Here is a 13775-nt window from a genome sequence, read left to right as displayed (position 1 = left end):
GACTGGAATATTGCAACAGAATTTGGTTCTGTCGACCAACCCTGCCTTCTATTACAACTCATTTTAGTCACTCTGGCAATGCCACATTTTACAAGCCTCACTGAAGTTCTATTTGTCGCATGACTACAGCTCATCTTATCAGCGGTGGTAAAATACATTCAACTTTTTCATTCAGATTTAATTTCTTAAATCTTTCAATTATGACTTTCATACACCTCACAGTACTCCCGATTCAATGTAATGGTGATTATGAACACTTTGGCCGGGATTCTCCAATCCCGCGGCAAGTTCTGACGCCAGCGTGAAAAGCGGCGTGAGCCACTCAGGTGTAAATGGGCCTCAAGTGGCAGGTATTCACCCCTTCCTAGGGGCCTAGTATGGCGCTGGAGTTGTGTCCGCAGCTCCGGCGCCTGAAAGCCGGTGAGCCACAGCCGGCGCAAGTCCGCGCATGCGTACCACAGCCGACGCTAGTCCGCGCATGCGCACCACGGCTGGCGGGAGTCCACGCATGCACGTGGGTTTCCGTCTCCATGCCAGCCCCCAGGCAATATGGCGGAGCCTTACAGGGGCCCGGCGCGGAGGAACATTGGCCCCCGACAGAACTAACCTGCCCGCCGATTGGTAGGCCCCGAACGTGGGCCAGGCCACCATGGAGGCCCCCCATGATTTAATCACCTGCTAATGGTCGCATTCCAAGCATTGTTTGGCATCTTTGAATTTGTCTATATATATGTTTCTGGAACATACCTCTTCATTCACCTGAGGAAGGAGCAGCGCTCCGAAAGCTAGTGACATCGAAACAAACCTGTTGGACTTTAACCTGGTGTTGTAAGTCTTCTTACTGTGCTCACCCCAGTCCAAAGCCGGCATCTCCACATCATATTTAGTTATGTTAGAAAAGATGGGAAGCCAATATCTTTGTTCAGAGTACAGTAATGTTGTAAGGAAAACTGTTCATTCACTGAGTTTCTGAGCTAGTCAGATCTCTTGATGAGTGTCCACTGGATGACTCTAGTAAGTGCAAAGGTGGTTGAAGCATAATTACCTCAAAGAAGAAAGCAACCTATGTTCATCTGGGACTGTGGCGACTTTAACTTTACCTTTTATCTTGTGCATCTTCTCTATGTTATCTCCCAGCTGATCTTTCCCCTGTGATTCTCCTCCTGGGTGGTTCATTTAAATTGTTTGCTGCATTGCAAATCTATAGAGAAGGTAATAGTCCAGAATTAAGTGTGAGACTCTGATTTTATTATATTGTATGCTGCCCACTGAGTAGTCTCGGCATTTAAGTTTCTGCTTCGTCTGACTTGATTTTCAGATTGGTGAGCTCTACGCTTGGGTAAGTTGTGGGTCCTGACCCTCTGCTGCAACTATGCTGCCCAGTTGATGCGTTCATGAAAACATAAATGCTCCAATTGAGTCCAAAGCAAATCCGGCATGCAATTAGTGGTGTTGAGTGTTGTGTTATGTATTCTGGGAGAACACAGGCTGCAACGCGATGCAGCTTTGACCAAAAGATACTCCAAACTTTGAAGTAAGTTCAATGAGATTTATTGAACCATTAGCACAGTTCTCTATGAGTTTGACTCTCCTGCTAATCTTGCTATAGTAACTCAGTCTAACTAACCAGTCTGCTCTAAGCCACTTGGTGGGTGTGATGCTTCTGATCTGCCCCTGTCCTACTCTCTAAGTGTCACCTGTGGAAAGAGACAGAGCATGTGTACCCTGTCCTTATATGTGGGTTGTGTCATGCCCCATTGTGGTAGTGTCACCTCTGGGTGTCTTGACTGCCCATTGGTCGTGTCCTATTCTATGTGTTCATTAGCTGTATGTCTGCATGTCATGACGTCTCTGGTACTCCCTCTAGTGTTTACTTAGTCGTTGTGTATTTAGATTAACCCCTTGTGTATTTACAGTGATGCATATCACCACATCCCCCCTTTTTTCATGTTACATATTTTCTGTAGTGTTAAAGAAAAATTGAACAAAAACAGGTAAATAAGTGATGACATGTACAAGTTATGATGACTGTGATGATGATACAAGATCAAAGAATGGTTATGAGGACATTGAGGAGTATACATTACCATTAAATAGTTATGAGTCCAAAGTTCATGAATTTATACGGTCGAATGGCTTTCTTGTGCTGTTATGGAAGTGTCGATGTTGATGTTGTCATTCCCTTGTGAACGCCGTCAGTGCCCTGGTGTTTACGTAACCAAGAAGTCATCAAGAGGTGTTCAGATGGTCAAATCACTTCATTGTCTGAGGTGGACACTTTTTTTTAATGCTTGTGGTAGCAATTCTTGATGACATCTTTCCTGAAAACTGGTTTGCTTGTCCATAGTGTAGCAAATGTGAATTGGTAAGATGCGTTGGCATGCCATGGTATGTTTGCACTCTCGCCATTGTTCTGAGCTGAGCAGTAACATTGTCCTTCATGGGCAGAGTTGTACCATGTCGTACCAGTTGTTGTTCTATTGTTGTTGTCATTGTTGTTATTGACGTGCTTGTTGTTGTGTTTGTTGCGCTCAATGACCACACCGAGTGGAGAATTCGAGTCCTTCACAAAGTTACTTGTGTAACTTTGTGAAGGACAAAGTCCTTTGTGGCATCTGCTGGTTCATTGAGCGTGCCGTCTCTGATTCCTCGGCGCTCCCCGTCTGGAGTCATGTCCGGTTCACTTGAATCATCTTTGGCTTGTCGATGCTCCCTGTCTGGCGCCCTTTCTGGTTCACCTGAATCACCTTTGGTTTCTTGATGCTCCCCGTCTGGAGTCATTTCAGGTTCTTGTGGTGAGGCTCGAGTAGATGAGATTTGAATTAACGTGGTGTCACTGGAGTCACTAGTAGCCTCACTTTGATTGTCGAGTGCCTCTGTACATACTAGCTGAGATCTGTCAGTCTCGCTGAGATGTTGCAAATCTTGTATGGGAATTGTGAAGCCTTTGTCACTTGTCGCACATACAGTGTCTTCTTGTCGGTTAGATGAGCTGGGTAGACTGTCAGAGTCTTCTGGTGGCTCAAATAATCTGGGTAGACTGTCATAGTCTTTTTGTTGTTCACGTGAGCGTGGTAGACTGTCATAGTCGTCTTGCTGTGCAATTGAGCGTGGCAGACTTGCATCATCTGCTGCTGGTTGCTCAGATAAGGTTGCTAGACCTTCATGGTCTTGTTCATGCTATGGCTGTGCTCTGGAGTCTTGCGTTGCTTCCATCGTGGAGTCTGTCAACGAGCTCGCTGTGGAGGCTTGTACCGCTCTCTGTCTCTTGGCGTCAGGCCGCAGCAGAATCCTGTACTCATGGGTCGGGATGTCGCCTATGCTGGGCTGAGGATCCTCAAATCCGAAGAACCCTCCGTGACTGTGTCGGAATCTTCAATGTACAACACATCTCGTTGCGGTTCTGATTTGGTACTGAGGTCGTCACGTCCAATGGTGAAATCATCGTCTGAGTCGTAGTCTTCAAGGACTAAATCATCTCTTAGGGCGGTGCTAACTGCTTGTTGCAGGGTTCTGTGGAGGTTACTTTCAGCTACTGGTCGAAGTTCAGGCATCGTGCTGTCGTTCCAGATGAAAGAATTGTGTTTTCTGACGTTAAAATCTTTTTTCACTATTTTCGGACATTTCCCCTTTAAGTGGCGTGTCTCCGGGGCCTCTGACGTCATGACGCTTGTGACGTAGAGCATAGGAATGGATTGCGCATGTGCAGATCGATTTTCCTTCACTGCGCTCTTTTCGCCGGTTCGCGTCTTCTCGGGAACTGCGTATGTACGGCTCTTTGCGCAAGGTGGCTGCCAATCAAAATTGCCGTTTGTTCCTGTTGCAAGCCTACCTTTGCCTCATGGTGAGTACAGGCACCAGTTTTACCGATTTCTGTTGTGTTCACCTCGCAGTAATTATCAAACCTGTCCAGGACTGTCTGGAAGTCCCTCTTGTCCTGCCCCTTGGAGTACTTGAAGGAGTTGAAGATTTCTGGTACACTTTCACCCACAATGGTGAGTAGAAGATCTATCTTCTCAGCACCGGCCACACCAGCTAGGTCAGATGTTACCATGTAAATCTCAAATCTCTGCTTGAATGCACGCCAGTTGGCACTGAGATTGCCGTGGTACCTGAGCTACTGAGGAACCGGAACCTCGATCATCCTGCCTGGGTGCTGTTGCTGGTAGTCACGGATCTTGCTGAGTTGAACTATATAGATTCAAAAGGCACTACTGGTACCATGTTGTGTTATGTACTCTGGGATTACACAGGCTGCAACTCAATGCAGCTTTGACCAAAAGATATTCCAGACTTTGAAGTAAGTTCAATGTGATTTATTGAACCATTAGCACAGTTCTCTATGAGTTTGACTCTCCTGCTAATCTTGCTATAGTAACTCAGTCTAGCTAACCAGTCTGCTCTAAGCCGCGTGGTGGGTGTGTTGCTTCTGATCTGCCCCTGTCCTACTCTCTAAGTGTCACCTGTGAAAAGAGACAGAGCATGTGTGCCCTGTCCTTATATGTTGGTTGTGTAATGCCCCTTGTGGTAGTGTCACCTCTGGGTGTCTTGACTGCCCATTGGTTGGGTCCTATTTTATGTGTTCATTAGCTGTATGTCTGCATGTCATGATGTCTCTGGTGCTCTCTCTCGTGTTTACTTAGTCGTTGTGTATTTACATTCACCCCTTGTGTATTTACAGTGATGCATGTCACCACATTGAGGATTGCTTAGGAGCTGCCTGCAGAGTATGAGCAAAAAAGGAAGACTGCAGCCATGATGGAGCCTTGCCTCTGCCTTATTGAAGAAAACAGGTAGTTCCTCAGAGAACCAGCAGCAACATCGAGCACAGAAGTGATCACATGGCCAAATCAGAGATAATGCGCAGGGTCTGGTGCAAGATGCCCCAGGTCCTGAGATTTTCGACTTGATACAAATACTTTCACTTCTCTCCTCAATGAAGATGACAGCTGCGCACTAATGTGCATCAGGTTGTTCAGGTTTGCCGATTTCCGAATTGAAAGGTGCCTTCATGCCCTCCCCAGCTCATTAACAAGCTTGCCAAGGAGCTTAACAGGCCATTAATTCGAGGCAAGCAGATTCCCCACTCCCTCCTCTTGTTCTCAATTTGCTAAATTGGAGTGTGTGCCTGCAGGCAATAGGATCTAGAGGCATTTTCCAGGGAACATGGGCCAGGATTTTCATGGAGTCAGCCAGTCTCCATGGGTATTGAAAATGATGTGCGGGACCTGGATATAGGAGCCCTGCCCCCATTCTGGTAGTTTCCGATATTGACAGTTGTGTGAAATGCGATAAAATGCATCAGTGGCACTTGTGAATCAGCAAGACCATTTGATAGGACAGAATAGGAATCATGGTTTCCACCAATAAGACTGCCAGAACTCAGAATGTGTGTTACATGACTTGGTGCTGGAGACGTGAACAAATCTGAAGGACAGAAGTAAAGAATTTTGAGCTTTATGTATAGATGTGGGAAGCAGCAGCTGCAAAGCTGAATTTCCCTCTGAGGTAAAGATTGATGTCTGACCTCAGGGAAGATGGGGTGGGGTGTCTGTAAAAAGACCAAAGGCTCTGTTAGCGGTGTTAAATGAGACGAGTTCTTCAGACTGTATGAAAACGTCTTTTAATGCCACATGCATGCGGGAGAAAGAAACTTGGCCACTGTAACCGCAGCTTGGTCCCAGTTGCTTTGCCCCATAAAGCTAGTTTATACATCTTATACTGTTTGGATGGTACAGACTGATTCAAATGAATACAAAGTGATTCAAAGTACTACAATACAACCATTTATCGATACCGGCAGTTTGATTAGGTCACATTCATTCTCCTGGTTAGATGACGTGGATACTGATGCCATCAATTCACACGAGTCGATTAGTTGAAGTGAACAGTGGTTTTAATTAGCTAAATTTGTACCTGCCTGCGACTGCTCTGTATTGAGTGCTGCCTACAGCCTGCAGGTTTATACACCACCCCCGAGGGGCGGAGCCACAGCGGAGACCACAGGGGCATCAACATAGTACAGTACAATACAGTGGTGAATTGCAGTAGCAATACGTTCATCACAGATCCATTGTCTGACTAACTTCACTTCTAATCGAAAGGTGGACACATCTTGTCCATTTGCTTTGCAATACAAAGGAATGTCCTTTAGACAATCAGACAATAATGAGATGGTGAGTGCCCTATTTCCCTGAAACCTGTATATGGTGGGTGCACAATGCCCCTTCCAGACATGCTGGAGCCAGGCTGAACTTCTTAGATATGGCCCTATTGCTGAGACTTGGAAATGTGTTACCTGAGATATGCCTACATGTAGTATGCTAATTTGCATTAGTCCGCATTTTGGGTTTTAGCGATTGTCAGGTTAGCCTTTTACAGGCATTCCTTTCCCTGCTGTCCTATGTGTACCTCAGATTCTCCATTTTCCCTACTACAGGCTCATCCATGTGGGATCTTGTTTATCACTCCTTATTCATCAGCCAATTGAGTGACATTACAGACTGACAGTCTCACCAGGTTAGGAATGTGTAGGCCACAAAGAAAGGACATTTGCTGAAATTGGCACAGGACGTTCACACATGCGCCATATGGAGGAAAGGCAGCAGCAGCAGTGTGCAGCTAGAGCCATGGTACCCAGGTAGGAGGTGGCAAAGCTTCCAGTCAGAATAGCAAGAAGGAGGAGGGTGAGATAATACCTTGAATGAAGTTCCGCTTTCTGGGAATAACTGGGCGGCAGTGCAGGCAAAGGCCCAGGATGTCTCATGATATGGTAAGAGAAATCTGTACCGTGTTGCAGGCAGACCACACGCCTTGTAAAGTTGATACACATATTGCTCCAATAGCAGGCAAAGTCACTGTGGGCCTCGACTTTTATGCAACTGGATCGTTCTCGGGCATCTCAACCGTCCACAGGTTCATAGCATTAGTCACTGATGCCCTCTTTGAAAGGAAAGTGGAGCAGATTATAGTCCCTACAGATGTGGAGTGTTTGTGTCAATGGCTGGCTTTCCACAACTGTAAGGCATAATAGATTGCAAACACATGGCATCAAAGCACCATTACATGAGCCGCACAGACTTCATCAACATCCAGCTTGTGTGTGACCATAATATGGTTTTCTTATACATCTGTGGTAGATTCTCTGGAAGCTATCCATGGTTTGCATCAACTCGATGTATTTGGATACTAATTGCCCATTAAACTCACCACAGATATTTATGTCCAGCAATTGCCAGTATAAATAATAATTAACAATAATGTAATTGTTGATGACTTCCAAGCAACTTCTCTTGCCCAAAAAGAAAACAATTATAAGTGGCCTCTTGCCTTCAGGTTGTGAAATGTTTTCAGAGATTTCAAGAATATATAATTTTCATTTTTACATTTTTATTTCTTACTTTCCCTTTCTCCTTTTTCTCTCTCACAGAATGGGGACAGCACAGAAGCTGGCTATTCACTCCGTCGTGCCTGGATTTCTGAAGGAGGAATTCACCTCATGCCACTCACTTGCCTTCGCCCTGTATCCCGGCTCATTTCTTTTCCTTCTTTTCCTCACTCCCAATCTTTCTTTCCCTCTCTTTAGTTCTCTTTCTGTGCTTGATGTGACATTGAATTCACCCATTCCAACTCAGCCTCCTTCCCAGTTATTTCTCCGTTTACTTCTAAATCGTTAATTTTCATTGGTTAAGGGTTTATGGGTTTCTCAGACACCCTAGGCTGGATTCTCCGTTTGGGAGACTAAGTCCTCTCGCCGATGTGAAAATGGTGGTGCTTTACTCCAGCAAAACTGGCGCAAAACAGGCACCAATTCCCTGTTTTGCTGTGGGCTAGCAGGTAGGCAGCGTAGAGATCGCAGCTCTAGCTGCCGATATGGCCCTGAGCATTTCCAGTTCCGTGCATGTGAACGGCGGCAGCCACACCGTGTTTCATGGCAGACGTCGCTTTTCAGGGAGCGGATAATCTGAAAACTGGCACCGCTCCCGATATTGACATCAAAATGGATTCTCCGCCCTGTCGCTGAACGCGATTTCAGCGTTGGGGAGTGGAGAATCCAGCCCCCTGTTTTCCATGCTGTGATGAACGGTTACTGTAACACTGTACCCTTGTCATCATGTAAGGTGATGTCCCCTTTCAGACCGGGCTTGGAACCCTGGGGAACTCCGCCCATCTGGGAGCCGTATATAAGGGGCCGCATTGTGGGCAGTGCAGCTGTTAGCACATATCTCGGCACTAGTCTAGTTCTTAGTTTATTAAAGCCTTCTTTACTGTTTATACTCTAAGCGTCGTTATTGATGGTACCACACATGCCATGCCACTGTCAGCTCATACTTCCAGCAACTTTGTCGGTAAAGGATTTTAAAAGCTAAAAATGCATAAACAAGTCTAACTTAACAAAGTACACCACAAGATGCCCCACTCCAAAGTTAGTCTGTACAATATCTTTATTGTGTGGACAAAAATGTTCTATCTTCCTGTTGTTTCCAGTGTGTGGTCAGTCAGTAACTAGAGAACATCGATTCAAGATCATCACCAAATTAATGAAGAGACTGTTGAAGAGCCAGAATTCAAATGTTGTTAGGACATGGGATCAGAAACAATGTTGAAAATGAAACCTTTAATAGCTTTTAAAAGGGAAGGGAAAAAACAGTAACAATTGGGAAATAAGAATACTGTCCGAACTGGTTTTGCATACCTTAAAATGGAACACCAGTAAAAAATTGGGGAATAAGAATACAGGGATGCGATTCTTTTGGCCACGCCGACCGGAAATTCTCACTCAAGGTCAACTTTACATGACCTCCAGCCTGTCCGTGTCGATCTTGCGGCGGAACAGATTTTTCCTATTGGGTAAATAATTGAAGAGAAAAGGAAAGTTGGGGTGGGGAACGGGACTAAGTAATATCTCTTTCAGACATCCAGTTGGTCTCCCTCTGTGATGTAAAACTCTTTGGCGGGATCTTCTGGTCCTGCAGTGGGTTCCCTGGCGGCACAACTGGCGAGCAACGCAAATGGCCATTGACTTCAGAGGGACTGGAAGATCCCACCATCAGCCAATGGTAAGCGGCCTCCACCGCCAGCGAGGGGAGGGTGGAGGCGGGGTGCAGAAAATCCCAGCCTATGATTCTGGCCAAGTGCATTGCCAGCATGTAAGATGAGTGCATAGCACAGGTAATGTGATAGTCAGGACAGTGTAGTACAGCGTATCTTGACACTTGGTCTGCCAGTCAAAGTAATGTGAAATACGTGATTTAAAAAGGATGGCTTCTTACTGCTTCCTGGGTATTTTTGCAGATGATTCGGCATCTTATTGGATGAATGTCAAAGCTGAAAATTGGTTCCCTCATGTTCTCAGCAATTGAATATTGTGAGTGTTCTAGACATTAACACCTACTAAATTGTACTAGTAGTCCCTCCAACACTGGTTTAACCAGACAAAGCTTCTTGGTCTGATGGTCCAGGGCTTTGTGGAAAGTTTAGCAAAATAAACCATGAATTTCCTCTTGACAAATTCATGGTGTGAATCTGAGTATGAACGAGACCCTCAGTGGTAAATTTTCTCAACTGTTGAGTCATATCTACAAAAATTGCAAATTCAGCTTTTTTCACACAGTCATACTTTTCAACAGTAATGATGGTTAAGGGGCTCATTAGATACTTGAGGAGTATTAAGCAATCATTATTGCAGCTCTGTCACATTTGGCTGCTTATTTGTTATTGCTAATGAAACTGCAATCTCCAGAAAGTCGTTTTAAAACTGCATGTTTCCACAATTGTGTGCATGGGTCATAAACAAAGATGAGAAATAAGCACTTATCCGCTGTCAAAGAAGAGAAAGGTTACAAATACGTGAACTAGAATTTCTAAAAGTATCGTCAATGATGACATATGGTCCGTTAGTTATAATTTAACCTGCTTACTATGTTCTAATCCCAAATGTTTACGCGGGCTGTGATTAGGCTGCACAGTGAGAATATGAAATTGATGGGAGCTGTGCCTGAGCATGTTGATGTGTAAATAAACAGAATGCTACTGTTATGAAGGAGCCCCACTAAGATCATGGGTTCAAGTCTCCGTAAGGGCAGCTATTGTGTTGGTGTCTCAAGTCACATGTACAAATAATTGTAACATTACATTATAAATTTACTTTCAAGAGACTGTTACTCAACACAAGCACATTCCTACATTTGTATGTAGATGTGAAAATGTCACCATTACCACAGGAATCAAATTAAGAAGCAGATTGTGGAAGCAAAGAACTGACAAGAACAAGTAGGCTATAAAATTCTCAGAGCAAAGCAATTGAACCATCCATCTGAGAAGCCGCAGAGCTCACCTGGACAGATCCCCTTTCTACAAGGCACTAAGTGGATGATTAAAAAGGAATGGGGGCTTTACTGTGGGGTATGCTTAGCATCCCCTGAGTATAAGAAAAGCAGTGAACCGAAGAGCTACAGCTGTCCTCTAAACAAGTCAAACATTCTTTATTTATTTGTTATAAAATATTTATTGGTGTTATAAAAGGTTTAAAATAATGTGTCTGCCTTTTTTGCCCTCACTCTCTGTTTTCCAATGCATAAATAATTCTGGCCTGTGGACAGTGGGGCAGCACATTAGGTGGGATGTATCCGCTGTATCACATCCTTTCTGCCTGAGAGAAAATATCATCCCCAGTAATTTTCTACACTTATACAATCTGCGTTGGCAGTAAATAATTGATGTATGAATTTACGAATAAAACTCCGACACAATATGACTTTGTGTCAAGGGTTACTCCCAGCAGATTTTGAGCTAAATCATCTCATAAAATGGGTTCCTTCAGTGGAAAAAAGCTTTTGATTTTTTTTAATGGAAAGATGGGACCTTCGTGTATCTTTCCTTTTGATGAGGTCTTGCTTTGCATGGATGGCAATAACTAAGCAATCTAGCACATTATGAGATTGGAAATGTTTCATTTTGATCATAAATGGGTTTCACATTGACATGAACCAATTTTGATGGTGTTAGGTAAGAATAAATGTGATGTGGCTGCCCTCTGCTTTTCATCCCAATATCTGCCAAGTCACAATTACACTAGAAATGACCAACTCTTTCCATTTGCAAAGTGCACACAGGAATAAAGAATGCCAATAAGAATTATGAAGTAACTCCTTGTGTGCCACGGTGTTGCAGTAACAGATACAGTAATCCACTACAAAAATAAAACCTTCAAAAAGTGTGGTGGATATTTCTCATGCCAGTTGACTTGAATTTTCATTGATCAAACATGTTGTGATCAAATATTGCTATCTGCTAGGTATCTGGCTGCAGTAAAGTGAAAAATAATTACTAACCATTCATTTACCTGATGGTAGTTTCATGATCCTGGCCATATCTTCCAGGATTGCTATAAGTTTCCCCTCCACCGCCCCCCCCACCCCCCCACCCCCCCACCCCCCCAACCATAAACAACATTTCCTCACTGAGGTGGCTGTTCTTTGCATGTGAATAATGGATATTCAACAAGGCAGAGCATCGAGGTTGACACTCTAGTCACAGTACGGAGGGAGTGCTGTGTTGCCAGAGGTGTCATCTTTCAGCTGACTTGTTCAACCAAGGTCCTATCTGCCAACTTGATGTAAAATGTGTGGCATTATTTTGAGCAAGAGGGGAGGCAGTGGCACAGTGGTATTATCACTGGACTAGCAATCCAGAAACCTAGACTAAAATCTGGGGACCAAGGTTCAAATCCAGCAATGGCAAGTGATGACATTTGAATTCAATAAAAATCTGATAATAAAAGTGGAAAGATGATCATGAAACCATTGTCGCAAAATCCCATCTGATTTCCGAATCACAGAATCATAGAATTTACAATGCAGAAGGAGGCCAATCAAAGAACAAAGAACAAAGAAAAGTACAGCACAGGAATAGGCCCTTCGGCCCTCCAAGCCTGTGCCGACCATGCTGCCCGCCTAAACTAAAATCTTCCACACTTCCTGGGTCCGTATCCCTCTATTCCCATCCAATTCATGTATTTGTCAAAATGCCCCTTAAATGTCAATTTGGTCCCTGCTTCCACCGCCTCCTCCGGCAGCGAGTTCCAGGCACCCACTACCCTCTGTGTAAAAAACGTGCCTGTTACATCTCCTCTAAACCTTGCCCCTTGCACCTTAAACCTATGCCCCCTAGTAATTGACCCCTTTACCCTGGGAAAAAACCTTTGATTATACACTCTGTCTATGCCTCTCATAATTTTGTAGACCTCTATCAGGTCGCCCCTCAACCTCCGTCATTCCAGTGAGAACAAACCAAGCTTATTCAACCGCTCCTCATAGCTAATTCGGCCCATTGAGTATGGCATTGGACTGGGGTGGGAACAGTAAGAAGTCTTACAACAGCAGGTTAACCTCCAACAGATTTATTTGGATCATGAGCTTTTGGAGCATATATCCTTCATCAGGTGAGTGAAGAGGTAGGTTACACAAACACAGCAGATATAGACAAAGCCAGTGATGCAAGATGATACTTTGAATACGGGTCTTTGCAGGTAGTTAAGTCTTTACAGGTCCAGACGGTGCAGCTGGAGAGAGGGATACTCACAGGTTAAAGAGGTGTGAATTGTCTCAAGCCAGGCAGTTGGTAGGATTTTGCAAGCCCAGGATTCTAAGGGAAATTTAGTATGGCCAATTCACCTAACCTGCACTTCTGATGTCGTACCTGTTCTGGCCTACATGTCATTCACAGGAATGTGGTTGACTCTCAAATGCCTTCTGAAATAATAACAATAATAATAATCGCTTATTGTCACAAGTAGGCTTCAACGAAGTTACCGTGAAAAGCCCCATGTCGCCACATTCCGGAGCCTGTTCGGGGAGGCCGGTACGGGAATTGAACCCACGCTGCTGGTCTTGTTCTGCATTACAAGCCAGCTGTTTAGCCCACTGTGCTAAACCAGTCCCAGAAATAGAGGGCAGTTAGGGATGGGCAATAGATGCTGTCCGAGAAAAAGGTGTTCATGTGCCATAAAAATTAATTTTTAAAAAAGAGATGCTAACCCTGGTACTTATCCCTCATTCAACATCAGAAAAACAGACTAACTGGTCATCATCACATTGCTGTCTCTGGGAGTTTGCCTACCGCCTTTCCTACATTGCAACATTAACCACAATTTTAAAAATACATCATTGGTTGTAAAGCATTTTGGGATGTCCAGTGATTGTGAAAAGTGCTATGCAAATGCAAGTCTTTATTTTCTTTTTATCATAATCCAGTATAATTCTCTCCTTGCTTATTGCTGCAATCCCACACAATCCCACTATTGAATGGTAATGATCTGTGCTCGATATTTGGGTGAATCTTCCTAATCCAGGCACTGAGGTCAAATTATATCCCTTCAACTATTGCCCCGTATGAGATCAGCTAATATGTATAGATTATGGTGGATCCTGAGATCGCCCTGCTTAATATGGTTCAGTGCCTAAGTGGGTGGCGTATTTTCCCATTTTGCCATCAGAAAAGCTTTGGAAAGATATAATTTGCTGGGTGATTGGATCACAGAGGGGGTTCCTGTTAATACTTTGTTGTCCCATTAAAAACAATAGAACCAGGGTTGTGTTTGCAAATGATAGATAATACAGTGGAATTTACATTATCCAACGTGTTGTTAATTGCTAACATGAGTGCACACTATTATAAAAATAACAATGAAATACATTTTTGTGCCTCGAAAATTTATTTCGATGCAATCAATGGTCACTAAATTAATTTATGAAGAATACTTTTGTCAGGTTCTG

The sequence above is a fragment of the Scyliorhinus torazame genome, chromosome 6 (assembly GCF_047496885.1).
Source record: "Scyliorhinus torazame isolate Kashiwa2021f chromosome 6, sScyTor2.1, whole genome shotgun sequence".
Taxonomy (NCBI): domain Eukaryota; kingdom Metazoa; phylum Chordata; class Chondrichthyes; order Carcharhiniformes; family Scyliorhinidae; genus Scyliorhinus; species Scyliorhinus torazame.
The sequence above is the reverse complement of the archived record's forward strand: the minus strand, read 5'-3'. Positions refer to the sequence as shown.